We start from the raw sequence: 16283 nt of genomic DNA, 5'->3' as shown, positions 1-16283 counted from the left end.
AACCATTGTACCTTTTGGCTTGAAACTTACAGTACTGATGAATATTCATAATACGCAGGTCGAGTTCGAAAATCAGCGTGATTGGGTCATTTTTAGGGAATTTATGCTGTTTTTTCTCTTTTTTCAGCATATATGCAGCACCGATAACACCATAAATGGAAAACCATTTTACCTTTTGGCTTGAAACTTACAGAACTGATGAATATTCATAATACGCAGGTCAAGTTCGAAAATCAGCATGATCGGGCCATATTTGTGGAAGTTATGCTATTTTTTCATTTTTTTCAGCATAAATGCAACACCGATAACACGATAAGTGAAAAACCATTTTACCTTTTGGCTTGAAACTTACAGAACTAATGAATATTCTTAATACGCAGGTCAAGTTCGAAAATCAGCATGATCGAGCCATATTTGTGGAAGTAATGCTATTTTTTCATTTTTTCAGCATAAATGCAACACCGATAACACGATAAGCGAAAAATCGTTTTACTTTTTGGCTTATAAGTTACTGAAATGATGAATATTCATAATACGCAGGTCGAGTTCGAAAATCAGCCTGATCGGGCCATTTTTATGGAAGTTATGCTGTTTTTTCACTATTTCAGCATATGTGCAACACCGATAACACATTTCAAGGAAAATCATTTGGCCAATCGTCTTGAAATTCACAGGGGTGATCAGATTTACTAAAATACAGACGAGGTTCGAAAATAAGCTTGATCGGTTCAGTTTTGGTGAAATTGTGCCTTTTTTTGTATATATGTCTTTTTTCCTCGGATTTAATTCTTAGGCATGTTAACAATCTCATTTGTGAACTAATTAGCAATGTAAAGGTGTTCTTTTGACATTTTCTGCATCTTAACAATATTGTTAGTTGATTATATAAAAATGATGGTCAACCTGTTATTGTGCATTGTGTAATAAAGTGTCAAAAATGGAAATAAACTCATATCTTTACAGTTTGTCAGATTCAATCATTCACCATGTTCAGAATCTCAGAATGGAACAAATTGGACATTTAAAATTGTTCTATTGATATTTTTCCTATGTCAACAACTTTCTTAGTTGATCATTTAAAAACGACAGTAAATTGATTATTTTGATATATGTAAAAAAGTGTTGAAAGTGGAAAGAAATTCATTTCAGTACAGTTATCTCTTGTGTACATTTTGGCATTTTGAAGTTGTGACTCTGAACTTCCATGGCCCTGAAGACCTTTCCATATCAAATTTTCTGAATATCCATGATACTTCTATTTTATTATTAAAAATTGATGGTCATTATGCTGTTAAGCATTATGTAATATTGCATCAAAATTGAAGACAACCCCATTTTAGACAATGCCTCCATCGTGACCATTAAAGGAAAACCAAGTCACTTACTCTTCTCAAACTTACAGAAATGTAGCATAGCACTAAATTATAGCTTCAGTTGGAAAACCTGTTATATCGGTTAACTTTCTTGGAAATTATATAGATTTTTGTTACAATTAAAATTTTCACATATGGACATTTTCAAGGTGTGACTTAGTCTTTGAACTTCCATTGGCTTGAATACCATTGCTAGTCACATCTTTTGAATAGCTATGATACACTTACTTTATTTTTAAAAATTGATGGCCATTGTGCTGTTAAGCATTATGTTAAATTGCATAAAAGATGAAAAAAAAAACTTTTTTGGACATCGCTGCTGTGATGACCATTAAGGAAAAACCATTTTACTTATGATATTCTAACTTACTGAAAAGTTTCATAGGACTGAAGTGTAGCTTGTGTTGGAAATCAGTGTGATTGTTGTCTGTTTTGGAAGCAATGCAGCTCTATGGAGTGCTATATGGGGCTACTGTTTATGGATGGTGGTAATTGTCCCTTGGGATAATCACTAGCTAAATTCAGAGCTATAAAATTACTTGCCTAATTGATTTTCAAGTGCCCATTAAATAAGATTACATAAAACACACGTTGAGATTTCCCATTCAAGTCCTATAGGTTAAGCTCTCTTAACTGTGTCACATAATTAGGAATTGGTGATAATTATGCAGGTAAATGTTGTTTAATATTGCAAATAAGTTTACAAAAGAAAAAAAATTTGTGTAATGCCAACATTAATGCTATAGATGAATAACAGTGCCTTATTATCCTCAAACACATTGGGATTATTCATATCATGTTAATACAGCAAGATTAAAAGTTTGAATAGCAGCTTTATTGGATTTTTTTTTTTTTTTTTGTGTTTTCTTTTTAATTTTTTTCTAAACACTGGCATTTTCAACTCCCATCCACCTGAAGCTCTTCAGATTTTCTGTATTTCCACATAAGCAGTTGCATAGGTTTTTATGTCTTTAAACAATATGTAATATTATTTTATGAACTGTCAACATTTTTCAAATATTGGGATTTTCATTATGTGAATTTGAACTCTCATGGCTAGAAACTATAATCTTATTGCAGGGGTGGATTGAGGCCGTCTTCTGGGTCTTTCAGATGACGGTCAGATTTTAAAGTTTACATTGACTGGTATCAATTTTTTTTCTGTTGGAAGACCATCAAAAGTGTAGGATGGATCAACAAATATAATTTGGAATACTGTCAGAAAATACCTCTGGATCTGCTCCTGTTATTGAGCATGTTACCTGTTGTGCATGATTAAAAATCAGTGTTAACTGACTGTGTTATTATAAGCATTATTTATTTTTGCATCAAAATTGACAAAATGACCTATTTTGCATCTTTATTTTCTGTTTTTTGTCTGTACATTTGACAGCTTTGCTGCCTTGTTTATTGTTTGTTGTCCGTTTTGTGAGCAAACGCCTAATTCTTACGGTATACTATATATCAATAAGAAGGAAATGCAGGGCAAGTAAATATTACTTGTCTTGAAACCGTTTCTTGAAATTTTTTATATGATACATATGTCACCGATACATACGTTACCTAATAATGTGAAGGCACTGTCTTCTGATTTCATTGTTTGTTCTATGTTGTCGCCACTATGTTGTTGCGTGCGATGTTGTGTATGTGCGCACGCATGTTATTACGTCGCTCATTCTTCTTTGTTACGTTAAAATGATACATACGTTACCATGAAGGGTGTAAATATTTTTTATTCTATTTTCATTGGTTGTCTCTCCTTTTGTGCGCCAACACTATTTTAATGAAACACAAATAAAACACATAAGGGTTGGCCCACAAAGCGAAAGAAAACCAATGAAAATAGAATAAATATTTACACGCTTCAAGGTAACGTATGTATCGGTAACGTATGTATCATTTTAGCGTAACAAAGAAGAATAAGCGACGTAAAACAAACGTCCGCAATATACAACGTCGCACGCAACCACAGAGTCACGACAACAGAGAAAAAACAATGAAATCAGAAAACAATACATTCACGTTATTTGGGTGTCAGATAAGGATTACTTGCCGATTCCCCTACCCTGTAATTATCAGGGCAGGGTTGGGAGACCATGCAGGGTCCTCAGCTCACTCAGTTGGTATAAGTGTCATCTTAACGGAATGGACGAGTGCCTTTCGGTCCTCTGGCGACTGTAAATCCGTAGACAAGCAGGTTTAGCTTAAAGGGATAACAATTAATTGTATGAGATTTATATTTCACAATAAATACATTGTAAACAACTCATAAAAATAAAATATATTCTATTTCACCCCCAAATCGGCGGTTAACGTAATTATTCTGTGCTTGTCATCACGTCACGAGACCTCCATAGATGGTTATACTATTTTTTTTAGAATTTTTTTAGAAAAACTAGGGACTAATTTCAAGTGAAGAAATGGATTCATTAACTGTTGGTAAGTATGGAAATTTGTCGTTTACCCCAGGAAAATTCATTTTTTGGCCAAAATAAATAGTTGTTATCCTTTAAACCATTCACTCTTCAGTGAGCTTACCTAGTAGTGCATGTACATTACCATCATAATATCACGCCTTGTTAGTAATCATGAACAATGACACGTGAAAGTTAAATAGTCAATTGATTTAATCCCCAAAAAATCACGAAAGTGTCAAAAAGGCAACGAATAAACATTAAACGATATGGATCAGTGTAAACAAAGTGAACCAAGATCGTATTATATCACATATTCCATCACTCTTAGGTGATTATCGTCTACTGGTACATGGTGTATGATACATTCTCTACGTACATGTATGCAAATCTGTTGTTGCTCTATTTACCACAAAGTTGTAATTAATGCGTAGTCTTGACATTTTTAATGTCCCGCCACAAGCTTCGATTTTTTTCTCATAGTCCGCAAGTCCATTTATTCTTAAAGCACCAGCGTAGTTGTATTCGACTGCGGTAAAGTAAGTTTTTGGTAATACACGTACACCTCTATAGGAGTTTACAAATGCCACAAAAATAACTTGTTTTTCTCGTCATGGTCTGGTGCTCCTTCTCATAATTGAATGACATGAACCACAACTTATAATGAAAGAAAAAAGGTGAGAAGAAATACATGTTTAAAGGGGCAGTTTATCAGATTAATTCAGTGCATTAGTGCTTTATGTCTAGGTAGGTTACATCAGTGACTGCCTGGTAAACAACGTCAGATCATAAAACTGTTTTTAAAACCACCATTTTTTCTAAGATAAAAATAACAACAAGGAGAGAAAATTGTCTTGACAGCCAGTGCGAGTCAAACACAAACAATTACTACCGGTATATAGTCCACCAAACAAGAATAAATTACAAACCATTCTAATAGAATCTACAACCAAACCAGAATTTTATATGAAACTGTGTTCACAGCACTTTTTAAACTTTTTAAAATTAAAATTATCGACAAAAAGAAAATATATCCATGTCCTGCACAGTATAAAAGGAAGGACATCCTGTAATCGAGGGGTAGACCAATGAAAGTAGACCAGTGAGACATGTAACTGGCGGTCTCTTAACTGTTATTTGAGTGAAAGCGATTAAGTCATGGATAGGGGGCTTTTAAAAGCACCAAAACCGGTTTCTTGTCCCTAACTACTTGACACGCAGCATTCGGTATAAAAAGGATGAAAACCCTGAGGTAGACCACGGGACCGCGTGTTCGTCTGTTGGTTAAAAAGGCAATTAAAATTTCATTGATATGAACAAGTACAGAGTGTTGGCCTTACTTTTGGTGACTTTGTTAGTCGTGCAGATGTTTGCTGATTCTGAAGGTATGTTATCTTTCCTTTCTCTTATATTTTTATCAAGCAGAATCATTTATTCTTCACACTTTCGCCTCACTACCTAGGTTTAGAAAAATTCTCGAGTGGAGATCGAGGTAATGGCCTAACTTAACTTAAGGAGGTAAAAACAGGTCAACGCCTTGATGTGTCATCTTTATAATTCCAGGCAGGAGACGTCGTCATCTCAATCGCTTTATTTCACGCGCAGACCTCGAGGACGAAGGAAACTACATGGAAAAGTTAGTCGATGCGCTTGAGAATACCAGTAAACTTGTACGTTGTTTTAATTCACAATTTATTTTTAATTTTAATAAAAAAAATCAAAGTTCAACTTTAGTTCGTGATTAATTGTTCTTATATTTTAAACACACTGTTGCATAACATGTTTATTTCAAGACCTCGTGACATTAATGATTGTTTCATACACTAGCTGAAAGAATTCTTAGGGGAGACCGGGTCTAGTTGGACCCCTGGGTAAGCTGGACCCCCATCAAGTCTCTTTAATAAAGTTACTTTAAGATGCTAAATTATTTCATTTGGACTCACTGCCGACGCTTTCTTAGCACTATTGGATACGGTCACTTTACAAAATGATGTGATCAATTCTTTTACCCCATATAAATTGATGGGGGTCCAACTTACCCCAGGGTCCAACTAGCCCCGGTCTCCCCTATTCTATTCCTTCTGTCGTCGTCGCCGTACAACTTTGATCCTGAAACCTACTGGAAAGATCGGTAGGACCAAAATACATTTTGAATTCGAAAACTTTTTTTTTTTTTTGAAATTTTTCTTTCTCACATATGGGCATTTTCAAAGTGTGACTTTCAATTCCCATTAGCATGGACCTGAAGGCCTGTGCTAGTTATATTTCCTAATGTCCGCGTTGCCTTTATTACATGTATATATACTAACAGTCAATGAAAACGCATCATTTATTTATCAAATAATATATTTGTTCCTTTGGCACATTAAGAAAATAACAGTTTACGTGTGAAATATGACCCATTATTCAGTTACACAAGGTGAAATAAAGGTCAGAAATGATCATTAAAATGCAAGGTCACGTAATCAAATCTCTTTGGTTCCGCCCATCCTCCAGCATCCCCAGGACCCGCAGTCACTCTTTCAGTGTCTGACGTGGCATCACGGAACTTTTTTGTCATGTGTCACACTGGATTTGGTGACTACCTTAAATAGGCTGAATTAATCACCATATATTGAACCTGATTAATTCACACCAATCACGAGACAGAAAAAACACATGATATTGTAACAGCTGGTTACAAAATCACTGAAGCGGAAATTTTAAACATCCTAGTGGTCAGTCCACTCTCTTATGACCAAACAAGTGCATTTGTACTCGTTTAAATGGTTGGAATCGATTCTCGGTAAAAAAAAAAACAAGAAAGTTTTCTGTGGCGTTTTCATTGACTGTCAGTATATGTGTGATGATTATGCTGTGAAGCATTACGCAACACTGCATCAAAATAAACAAAAAAAATCTTATTTTGTGCACTGTCATCGTTATTATCTGCTTTACGTCAGTACATATGGCAGCTTTGCTGCCCTGTTTTTTTTTTTGGTTGTATTTGCCATTTAACGTGCAACATTTATTTATTTATTATATACCTGTAAATCAATAAAATTCATATCAACATAAATATGAAATCTTTATTGTTTTTCAGGACCATTTGATCAAATTGCTTGAAGATGAAAACGCAGAAGATGATGGCGGCTCTAGATAAGTGCATTGGTCTGGAGAGCAGAACTTTTGAGGATAAAAAACGTTCCCGCAGTTGGTTTTGTCCTAGGTTGTTCTGCGATGCGTTGTACTTGTGAACTAGTCTGGTTTCCCGTAAACCTCTCGTACTAGCAGGATCGATCCAACTCCGAGGGGATTCTCGCTAAATTGGATTTAGTTTTAGCAACTTAATTGTCTGTCACGCCCACTGAAGCTGCTATGGAGGTAATTAACTTTCATGCACGTTTAAACTTAATGCGATTTGGCGAGAATGCCCTCGGAGATGGATCGATCCTGCTAGTACGATAGGGTTATGGAAATGGTCCCAAAGATTTAAATTCTTTTCCTCGCGCAGCGAACAGCGGTCATCTCAACACGACCAAAATGGCGCTGATAAACAACCGCACGTCCCTTGGAACATTGATACATATTATTATAAATATCATATTGTCAACTTATCTTTACTGTTTAATTGTTTACCAATTTTGTACAATGTGAAATCTATATTTTGTAAGGTTTCTGAAAGACTCAGCAAGCATGTTTCTCTTTTAAAAGAGTTTGAGTATTTTAAAATAAAATTATTGAACTTCTATGTTTTAGTTTATTTTTATATCCCAAGCGTATATGTAAATCAGGGTCAAAATTTCATCCCCAAAGGCCAGAGTCACCTGTTCAGCTGCTGCAAACAATATTTCTGTTTGGCCAGACGAAATTGCTCTGTTACGAAATTTATTTTAATTTTTGCTAAATATTTACAATGCATAACAGTTAATTATTAGGAAAGGTCGTTTTATTTATTTATTTATTTATTTATTTATTTATTTATTTATTTTGGTCAACTTCAAATCCAAAGTATGGGCGATTATAAGCAACATTAAGGTTTTCCTGATGTTTTTCTTAATTGTAATTTTTCCCAAACAACCAATTTTTACTAAATAGATACATAACATTATTTTATTGTAAAATAGGTAAAAAAGATTTGATTTCCTCAAAATTGGGATTTTTCTTGCTTGTTAACCAACTTGTCCGTATTGCCTTGTGCCACGGCTTCAATAAAGGGAACCGGAGAAGATCAGCATTGGTCAAAATTGTGCCGGAAGTGACGTGCAGTGGTGTTAGAAACGAAGCTGAGTGGTTATTTTAACATAGAGGTGAACGGCAGTGAAGACGGGTTGTCGGAGGAAAAAGAAGTTTTCTAAACAACATGGTAAGATAACACTTTTTCTTTACGCATTTTGGGCAGAGAAAACTTGTAGAAATAATAAATGCATGATATGAAAACGTGACACGGAACTTGAAGGTGCAAAATCGTGCTTAATTGGCGGTCAACTTGTTTTAAAATGAATGCTACATCGACCGCCATTGCGACAAAGAGTGTAAATGGAAAATAATTCCCGGGAGGCTGTAAATCGTTGCCATGTGGAAATTTGGCATTAATATAATCCGATATGTCCATATCTAAGTATTTTTGGGGTGTTTTATGGTATGGGCTGCAATTAGAACGAAGTTTTAGAGGTCTTGAAGTACCTTGTGAAAACAAGGAAGTAGTTCGTAACTAACAAGTGAAATGTACCGATCTCCGACTGCTGTGCACAGCTGTATCTTTTTTTCAATATATTGACGAATTTTTGTCACAGGACAAATAAAACATTTCACTGACAAGATCTTCCCAAAAAGACAAAAAGAGAATTCAGGTGAGCTGACAGTTAATTAAGACTAGCTCAAAGTACTAATAATTGACATTATTATGCAATACTCAGTTGGTAAAACGATTCTCACAGGTAGATAAGATGTAACATGACCAATTTCTATAGGCTAATGATTGCCAGCCTGAGGAAATTGATTGCCAGTCTCTTTTGTCAGTGATTTTTAACTCAGATAAGAGGCTGTCAGAATGTCACCTTTGTCTTGGCATTTGTCACTGATTAGCGCCTTCCCCAGTGTAAAAGGTATATCAGTGTGATCATGTGTGTGGAATTTCATGCCAGATGGACATATAAAGATCTAAAAATTCGTCAATATATTGAAAAAAAGATACAGCTGTGCACAGCAGTCGGAGATCGGTACATTCCACTTGTTAGTTACGAACTACTTCCTGGTTTTCACAAGGTCCTTCAAGACCTCTAAAACATCGTTGTAATTGCAGCCCATACCATAAAACACCCAAAAATACTTAGATATGGACATATCGGATTATATTAATGCCAAATTTCCACATGACAACGATTTATAGACTCCCGGGAATTATTTCCCCTTTACGCTTTTTGTCGCGCTGGCGGTCGACGCAGCATTTATTTCTAAACAAGTTGACCGCAAATTAAGCACGATTTTGCACCTTCAAGTTCCGTGTCACGTTTTCATATCATGCATTTATTATTTCTACAAGTTTTCTCTGCCCAAAATGCGTAAAAAAGAGAGTTATCTTACCATGTTGTTTAGAAAACTTCTTTTTCCTCCGACAACCCGTCTTCACTGCCGTTCACCTCTATGTTAAAATGACCACTCAGCTTCGTTTCTAACACCACTGCACGTCACTTCCGGCACAATTCTGACCAATGCTGATCTTCTCCGGTTCCCTTTATTTCCCCGTTAACTTCATGCATCCATATATGAGAACCCAGTAGTGTTTTGTACCAAGTTCAAATAGCCCGCTGTTGCAGTTGTTTCTTTTTTACAAAACAGGTTATTTGCATATTGTCAAAAGAATGTCTGATTACGTCTTTAACCAAGGAAGTTGTGAGTAAACGTAGGCCCTACTTTGGACAGGGGCGGATCCAGGATTATTTGAAGAGGGGGTCCAGAACGACAGGCCTCAGATGCGAAGCCGGCCATCGCCCCCTTGGCGTTGGGTTCGGGGCCTGCACAAGGGCTCCCCAAAAATTTGTTGTTTTGGAGGGCAAACGGTGCCCTTTGGTACGGCTTAGAACTATGATTCAGTTTGTCAAAATTCTACATTTAAGAGGGAAATACTGGTGTGATATAGTTTTCAGAAACCGAAGGGTGGGGGAGTAGGATCCCCCTGATCCCCCTCTAAATCCGCCACTGCTTTGAAATAAAGTAGAATAGTAATTGCTCAGAGGATGCATCGTGAATGCAATTGCTTGGAGAACGATATTGTATGGGCCAACTGTCGCAATCGGTCGCAGATAATCGCCACGGTGTTGCAGAGAGCTGTCACAGTTATCTCGACAGTCTCGTACGCCGTATATCTTGGTCTTCAGCACTCGTCACTGATCGCCTTGGAATTTGGGGGTTCGAACCCGACGCCAATAGGTGCCAGGGTCGGCTCTGTATACGAGGCCTGTCATTTCTTTTAAAAAACAATAAATAAAAAAAGACCCCTTCAAATAATCACAAGAGGGTATCATAAACCAGGCGCGTTTTGTATGACGTGTATGACGTGGCGATTATCTGCATGACGTTTTGTGTGAAATTTCCCCGAGGAAAAACAGAACGACAAAAAATAATGAAATTAGTTTCAAACTCCCCTAAATGCAAATTCTTTCACAAAGTCCAAATCTAAATTCCTCCAGGCCCATCCTTCATTCTATCTTTCATGAACCTTATCTGTCATCTCTAAGTCGGAAAGCAGAGTTTGATGGCGATCACGTCAGGTTACTTTGTTTGGCATTTTTGAATTGGAAGGCGCGTCCTATAGCAAACAATTCGGCATAGTAGTATAGTATAGTCGTTAGTTCTCGCGTGTCTCATATGTCACTCCAAAGGACCTCGCAGATCTTAATTTAAAAAAAAAAAAACTTGGTCTAGCATAATCATACAAGACTTTCAAGTCATTCAGCACATAAACGCGTCTGATCACTTTACTTTTGAAGAGTTCATGACGTGTCGCAGATATCAAATTTAAGGGATGAGTGGTAATCAGGCCTACCCAACTACCAGACTCGACACCTAAGGATCCTGAATTAACCGGTATATCGGACCACACTACCCGTTTTCAAGGTGTGTGTCAGATCGCATTTCGGAATATCATCCTGCAGAACAAATTTTGTAGGACGACTGCGGGCTCATCCACGCTCGGCTGAACAACCTTAAACAGTACTCTTACTTTAGTGTACTTTATTTCATTGTCTCTCTGGGGGTGTATGGGGACTTATCGACATTCGGTTTGAATGTTTTAACCACTTTTGATAGGGCTTTTTTTGCATTGTATTAGATTAATGTGGCAGTCTAAGGTTCATCTAGGTGGCTTTCAAATTTATGCACTCGGTTTTAAAACCATATAGCGATTAAATACGACAATCGTTTACTATCCAATCAAGGTGACAGCCGAGCGTGGGCTCATCCTGTCGGTGTTCTGACTGATACTCCGAAATGCGATCTGACACACACCTTGAAAACGGGTAGTGTGGTCCGATATACCGGTTAATTCAGGATCCTTAGGTGCCGAGTCTGGTAGTTGGTTAGGCCTGGGTAATGATAGGGGTATGCCTGCCACTTGCGCGAGATGAACAATAAAATCAGCCAACTGAAACTATTGACCCATGTCTCCTTCAACCATTCAGTCAAGGAATTAGAGCATAAACGAAAAGCTGAGGTTGACTGTAAAGACGAATAAAGCAAAGAGCAACAGAGAAATGGAGAGGCGCCGAGTGTTTGCTGTCCTTCTGGTGATGTTACTCGTGCAGATGTTTGTTACTACTGAGGGTCATTTGCGTATGTTGCTGCTCTTTTATATTAAATATTCAATTGTCAGACTTGTATTTTCTTAATCTATTACTGTTAACCTTAATATTAACGTAGTGGTAGTGTTGAATGTTAAATTAACTGTCAGGTAAAATAGATTTCACCATATGTAATGAGCAATTCGAACAAAATGGCAAATGCTTGAAACTGCAGCCTTAAATGAATATTACAGCAAGAATTGACGAGCATTTTAGAATATTACAATGACGCGATCTTTCTTTTGCCTCAGTTTTCGGCCTTACATGCTCACAGTACCCCTTACAGCGGTAAGGGTGCCGTGAGCTTGTAAGGCCGAAAACTGAGGCAAATCTTTCTTACGAGTTCATGAATATATAGAAGAAAAAATTATAAAAAAAAGTTTGAAAAAAAAGGGAGGAAAAGATGGCCGATGAGTAACATAAATAGGTCAGATCCTCTCCGGGGAAAGTGAGTTTTTGAACACGATCTGGATGGTCAGTAAGCATAAGAAATGACTGTGCTATGTATGAATGGCAAGTAAACCCACAGATAACGCTAAAAAGAAGATAGAGTCAGGGTAAAAGAGGAAAAATAATCAAAATCTAGCAATGGAGAAGAAAGCATGAGTAGTTCTAACAAGGTAACGATGATGAGCAACGCTCAAAGTAGTGAGGATTTTACGTTAGCACAGCTCTGTTCAACGCCTGCGGCGCCACATAAGATATGAATAACAACAATACATAGCAACCAGCAACTGCCAAGCTCTTAGTACCTTAAGTAATAGAAAACATGTCTTAAATTACTTTAGATCTAAGAGATATAGCTAGCTTCATTTGTCTTCGAGACAAATTTTGCGGAAAAGGAACAAATATATTATCACAGTTGTATATATATATATATATATATATATATATATATATATATATATATATATATATATATATATATATATATATATATATATATGAAATACAACTGCTAATTACAGGTATATGGACATGAAAAGCCAGCTGCACAATAAATGGACAATAAATTTATGTGTTTGTTACAGGTGTAGGGAGAAAGAGCAGGATATTAAGGAAAGTCAGCCGCGAACTTATGACAGTTTTAGACGGTATATCGGTATGTTACACATTACTTTGTCATACCTTTGCTGAGAAAAAAACGAGCAAATGAAACCTGTTTTTTTATTCTAATTTAATGCAGCTTAATGTTATTTTTTTTCAACGCGTTAAGAATAAGCTTCTTAAACACTAGCATTCTTTGTTTGTATACATGAGATATATTGTGTACAGGTACAAATACGTGAAAAAGATTAACGGCTTTATTGTCATTCTTAATAGCGAATAAAACATTGTTTTCCAAACAAGTAAGCATTCACATTTCATTATTGCAGGGAGACATGGCCAGATTGGGGAACTTAGAATTAGATGACGAAGGTAGCGATTAACATGGGACAGTGTGACGTTACGGTAAACTCTAGACATGAGGAAGGAAAGTTGATACCCAAACTGTTTTCAAGTACCACCTAAACCAGATCATTTATAAGAAACTTATACCTAGTGGTTTGTTCTAGGATGGAAGATATGCGCCTTTATATATGTACTCAGTAAATCGTCAATACTTTAGCTGGGCCAATGATTTAGCTCTATTTTTGACCAAATTTAGCGTCGAACACTCCAATAATGTACCGGTATGAGATGACGACCGATCAAAAAAAGTATTTATACTCCGTACTCTACAGCGGATCGAAAATTCAAAATGGCCACCAAATTCAAGGACCTATATAGACTTAAAAGGAATGTGTGCTCCATCGTGTTTATATGTTAATGAACATTCCACACCGTTCTGCAACACTTGATATTGTTCCATATTGTCTATAAGAATGATTTCGCTAGTGAACACATTTATAACTCTAACTTCTACAATATCCTAAGCTATCCCAGCAATTTTGATATGACTATTTGAAATGTAACTCAATTAATGAATTATATTATTACATTTTGTGCTAGTTTGTTGTCTTTCGTATATTTTTTAATCAAAGCAATTTTCATTGGCAAAAACATCTTCCCATTTTAGAGATGTACCTAGTTATTTTAGATGTTCAATCATTGGCAACTCTGGGTCTGTTGTTCATTTACCATTATATTCACAAGTAAACATGATGTTACATCATTTTCGAATTTAGAATATTTCATTAAAATGTCACTCGGCCTTTAATTATTAATTAAAAAGTCACTCGGCCGCTCCATTAAAATGATATTTGAACAGTGATCTTGAGTACTGGTATAATATAGCCAAAAAAGTCACAAAACACTGCACAAACGTTATTCTTCAACTTTAAAGACGATGATTTATTTTTCGTTAAAATATCAAACCTCCATTAAATAAACTCTAATCGCATTCATGAATATCGTCGAGTTGATTATATATTTTCAAAATAGATCAAAAGAACCAATGATTACATCAGGGCGGTGTTCACAGCACCATTTAAAACGAGAAAAATCGTTCCGTAGGAGTATTTCCAAACGAATTATGTATGTAACACAACTTAAGGGATTGTATTCGGAGCTTAACGAGTTGACGAGATAGATTATTAGAAAACAGCCACCAGCAAAATTAGTTAAAGGTCTTTTTTGACAATTACATGTATCTGACTGACGGTCTCTTTACTGTTATCTGGGAGAAAGTGATTTCCATAACTTTTAAGTCATGAAAAGCGCCAAAACCGGTTTTAAATCTCAAACAACTTGACAACCAGCACTTCTTGCCCTGCACGGTACATAAAGAATGGACATCCTGTGGTGAACCAGTGGACACTGAGTTGGTCTGTTTTGGTTAAAGAAAATGTTTGAAAATTTGTTTAACAAATCAAACCACAAATTGCATTCCTTTATAAAAACGGACTCTTTAAGTGTAAAGTTGATTTAGTGATTTATTAAATATGTATTTCTGAAATGATTGATGACTGGTTTCTAATCCCAAACAACTATTTAAGCATGTCCTGCGTGGTATAAAAAGGGTGGACATCTTGTACTAGACCAGTGGACATTTAGTTCGTCTGTTGGTTAAAAAACCGAAACCACATCGACATGGACAAGTACAGAGTGTTAGCCTTACTTCTGGTGACTTTGTTAGTCGTGCAGATGTTTGCCGATTCTGAAGGTACGTTGCCTTTCGTGTCTCTTTTTCATTCTTATATTATCAAGCAGAATTAATTATTCTTCATACATGTATTTCATTTTCATCAGAACATTCTGTTATATCTCACTGTTCAGGTTTAGAAAAAAACTCGAGTGGAAAAGTATAAATAGTAGGCCTACATATCTTAGATACCATCTACGCTGAAATACGTAAAGACACACTTTAAAGTGTAATCTCTGTAATTTCAGGCTGGGGACGTCGTCGTCGGCGTCGTCGCTTTATGGGCGGTGCACACCTCGAGGACGAAGGAAGTAATAGTAAAATGCAAAAGTTAGACGATGCGCTTGAAAATAAATTGGTAGGTTATTTTGATTCACCCCAATTAAAATTAAAATTCAGCTTTTGTTGGTTATCAATTGTTTTTTATTAGCACGTGTTTATTTCAAAACTGCGTGACAGAAACGATTGTCTCACACGTTTGCTGAAACATGATTATTACATTATTATTGTTCACATGTTTTTATGTACGTACTATCAGCAAACTGTACTGAAGTAGTTTTGGGACATTTCAGTTCAGTTTTATCTAGAAAAACAGCTAGGTGTTATATTTTTGACGTCTTGCTTTCTTGAGTGTGATTTTTTTTCAATTTTCACATATTCGCATTTTCAATGTGTTACGTGGAACTCCCATGGTCCTAAGACACTGCGCTTGTTACAGTTTCTGCATGTCTATCTTGCCTGTAGTATATGTTTCAACAGTGGTGATGATATTGCTGTTAAGCATTATGTACTATTGCACCAAAAGTAGCAAGACGTTTTTTGCACTGTCATTGTAGTTTTCTGCTTGGTGTCAGTACTGCCTGTGTTTCTTCCAATAGCAACCTTACTATCGTTTTAATCTCTATTTTAATCAATTGATATCTTCAGAATTATAAAATATTCATTGAAATTTTAGGATCATTTGATCAAGTTGCTTGAAGATGAAAACGAAGAAGATGGGGATGACTCTCGGTAAAAGACTTGGTTTCGACAACACAGACGAAAATTACCTTGCCACGGACGGTCTTGCTCCAGGTGGTTTTGCGACTCGTTTAACTATATAGCCTAAGGTTTAATATTCCACAGCCTACGGCGGTGACCTAAACACTACTGCAACAGTACTGATGACCAAGTGCAGATTTCCTTGGAACATTGAAACTATCTTTACACAGTATATTATCATAGATAATATTGCTCATATTGAATTCTTACACGTGATCTTATCCAGATGTTTACCAATATTGTATAACGTTGGCTCCTACTTTTGTTATGTTTCTGAAACACTTGCATGTATCTCGTTCATATATTTTTGCAAAAAAATAAAACAAGTGCTTTTCTATGATTTAGGTATTTTTTTGTATTTCAAGCTTAAACATTGGCAGAATGTTATCCCTTACAAAACAAAAAATACGAAAATGTGTTTTCTACGAAACACACACAGTCGCAAACTATTCACAAAAACAACTGACGTGGAATACATTTCATAAGATACATTCGATAAAAACGTGGAAAT

General features: G+C 36.0%; 1 protein-coding gene and 3 long non-coding RNA genes across 5 annotated transcripts in view; 3 read left to right on the top strand and 1 right to left on the bottom strand.

The window, feature by feature from the left end:
* The window catches only part of LOC106173920 (zinc finger CCCH-type with G patch domain-containing protein), a 118188-nt gene that overhangs the window by 54664 nt on the left and 47241 nt on the right, over positions 1–16283 (bottom strand). The window lies entirely within an intron of this gene.
* LOC147763027 (uncharacterized) lies at positions 4880–7517 on the top strand. The gene is made up of 3 exons (XR_015333582.1): positions 4880–5172; positions 5351–5457; positions 6870–7517. It is a non-coding gene; the product is annotated as an uncharacterized LOC147763027 (long non-coding RNA).
* LOC147763026 (uncharacterized) lies at positions 11410–13598 on the top strand. Of its 2 annotated transcripts, none has more exons than XR_015333645.1 (3): positions 11410–11599; positions 12639–12701; positions 12984–13598. It is a non-coding gene; the product is annotated as an uncharacterized LOC147763026 (long non-coding RNA). The 2 variants fall into 2 exon arrangements; XR_015333644.1 differs by having other exon boundaries at positions 11428–11599; positions 12639–12709.
* LOC147763025 (uncharacterized) lies at positions 14928–16109 on the top strand. Its single transcript, XR_015333329.1, has 2 exons — positions 14928–15089; positions 15687–16109. It is a non-coding gene; the product is annotated as an uncharacterized LOC147763025 (long non-coding RNA).

Source organism: Lingula anatina, chromosome 3 (assembly GCF_051362555.1).
Source record: "Lingula anatina isolate TDL-2025a chromosome 3, LinAna3.0, whole genome shotgun sequence".
Lineage (NCBI taxonomy): Eukaryota > Metazoa > Brachiopoda > Lingulata > Lingulida > Lingulidae > Lingula > Lingula anatina.
The sequence above is the reverse complement of the archived record's forward strand: the minus strand, read 5'-3'. Positions and strand labels throughout refer to the sequence as shown.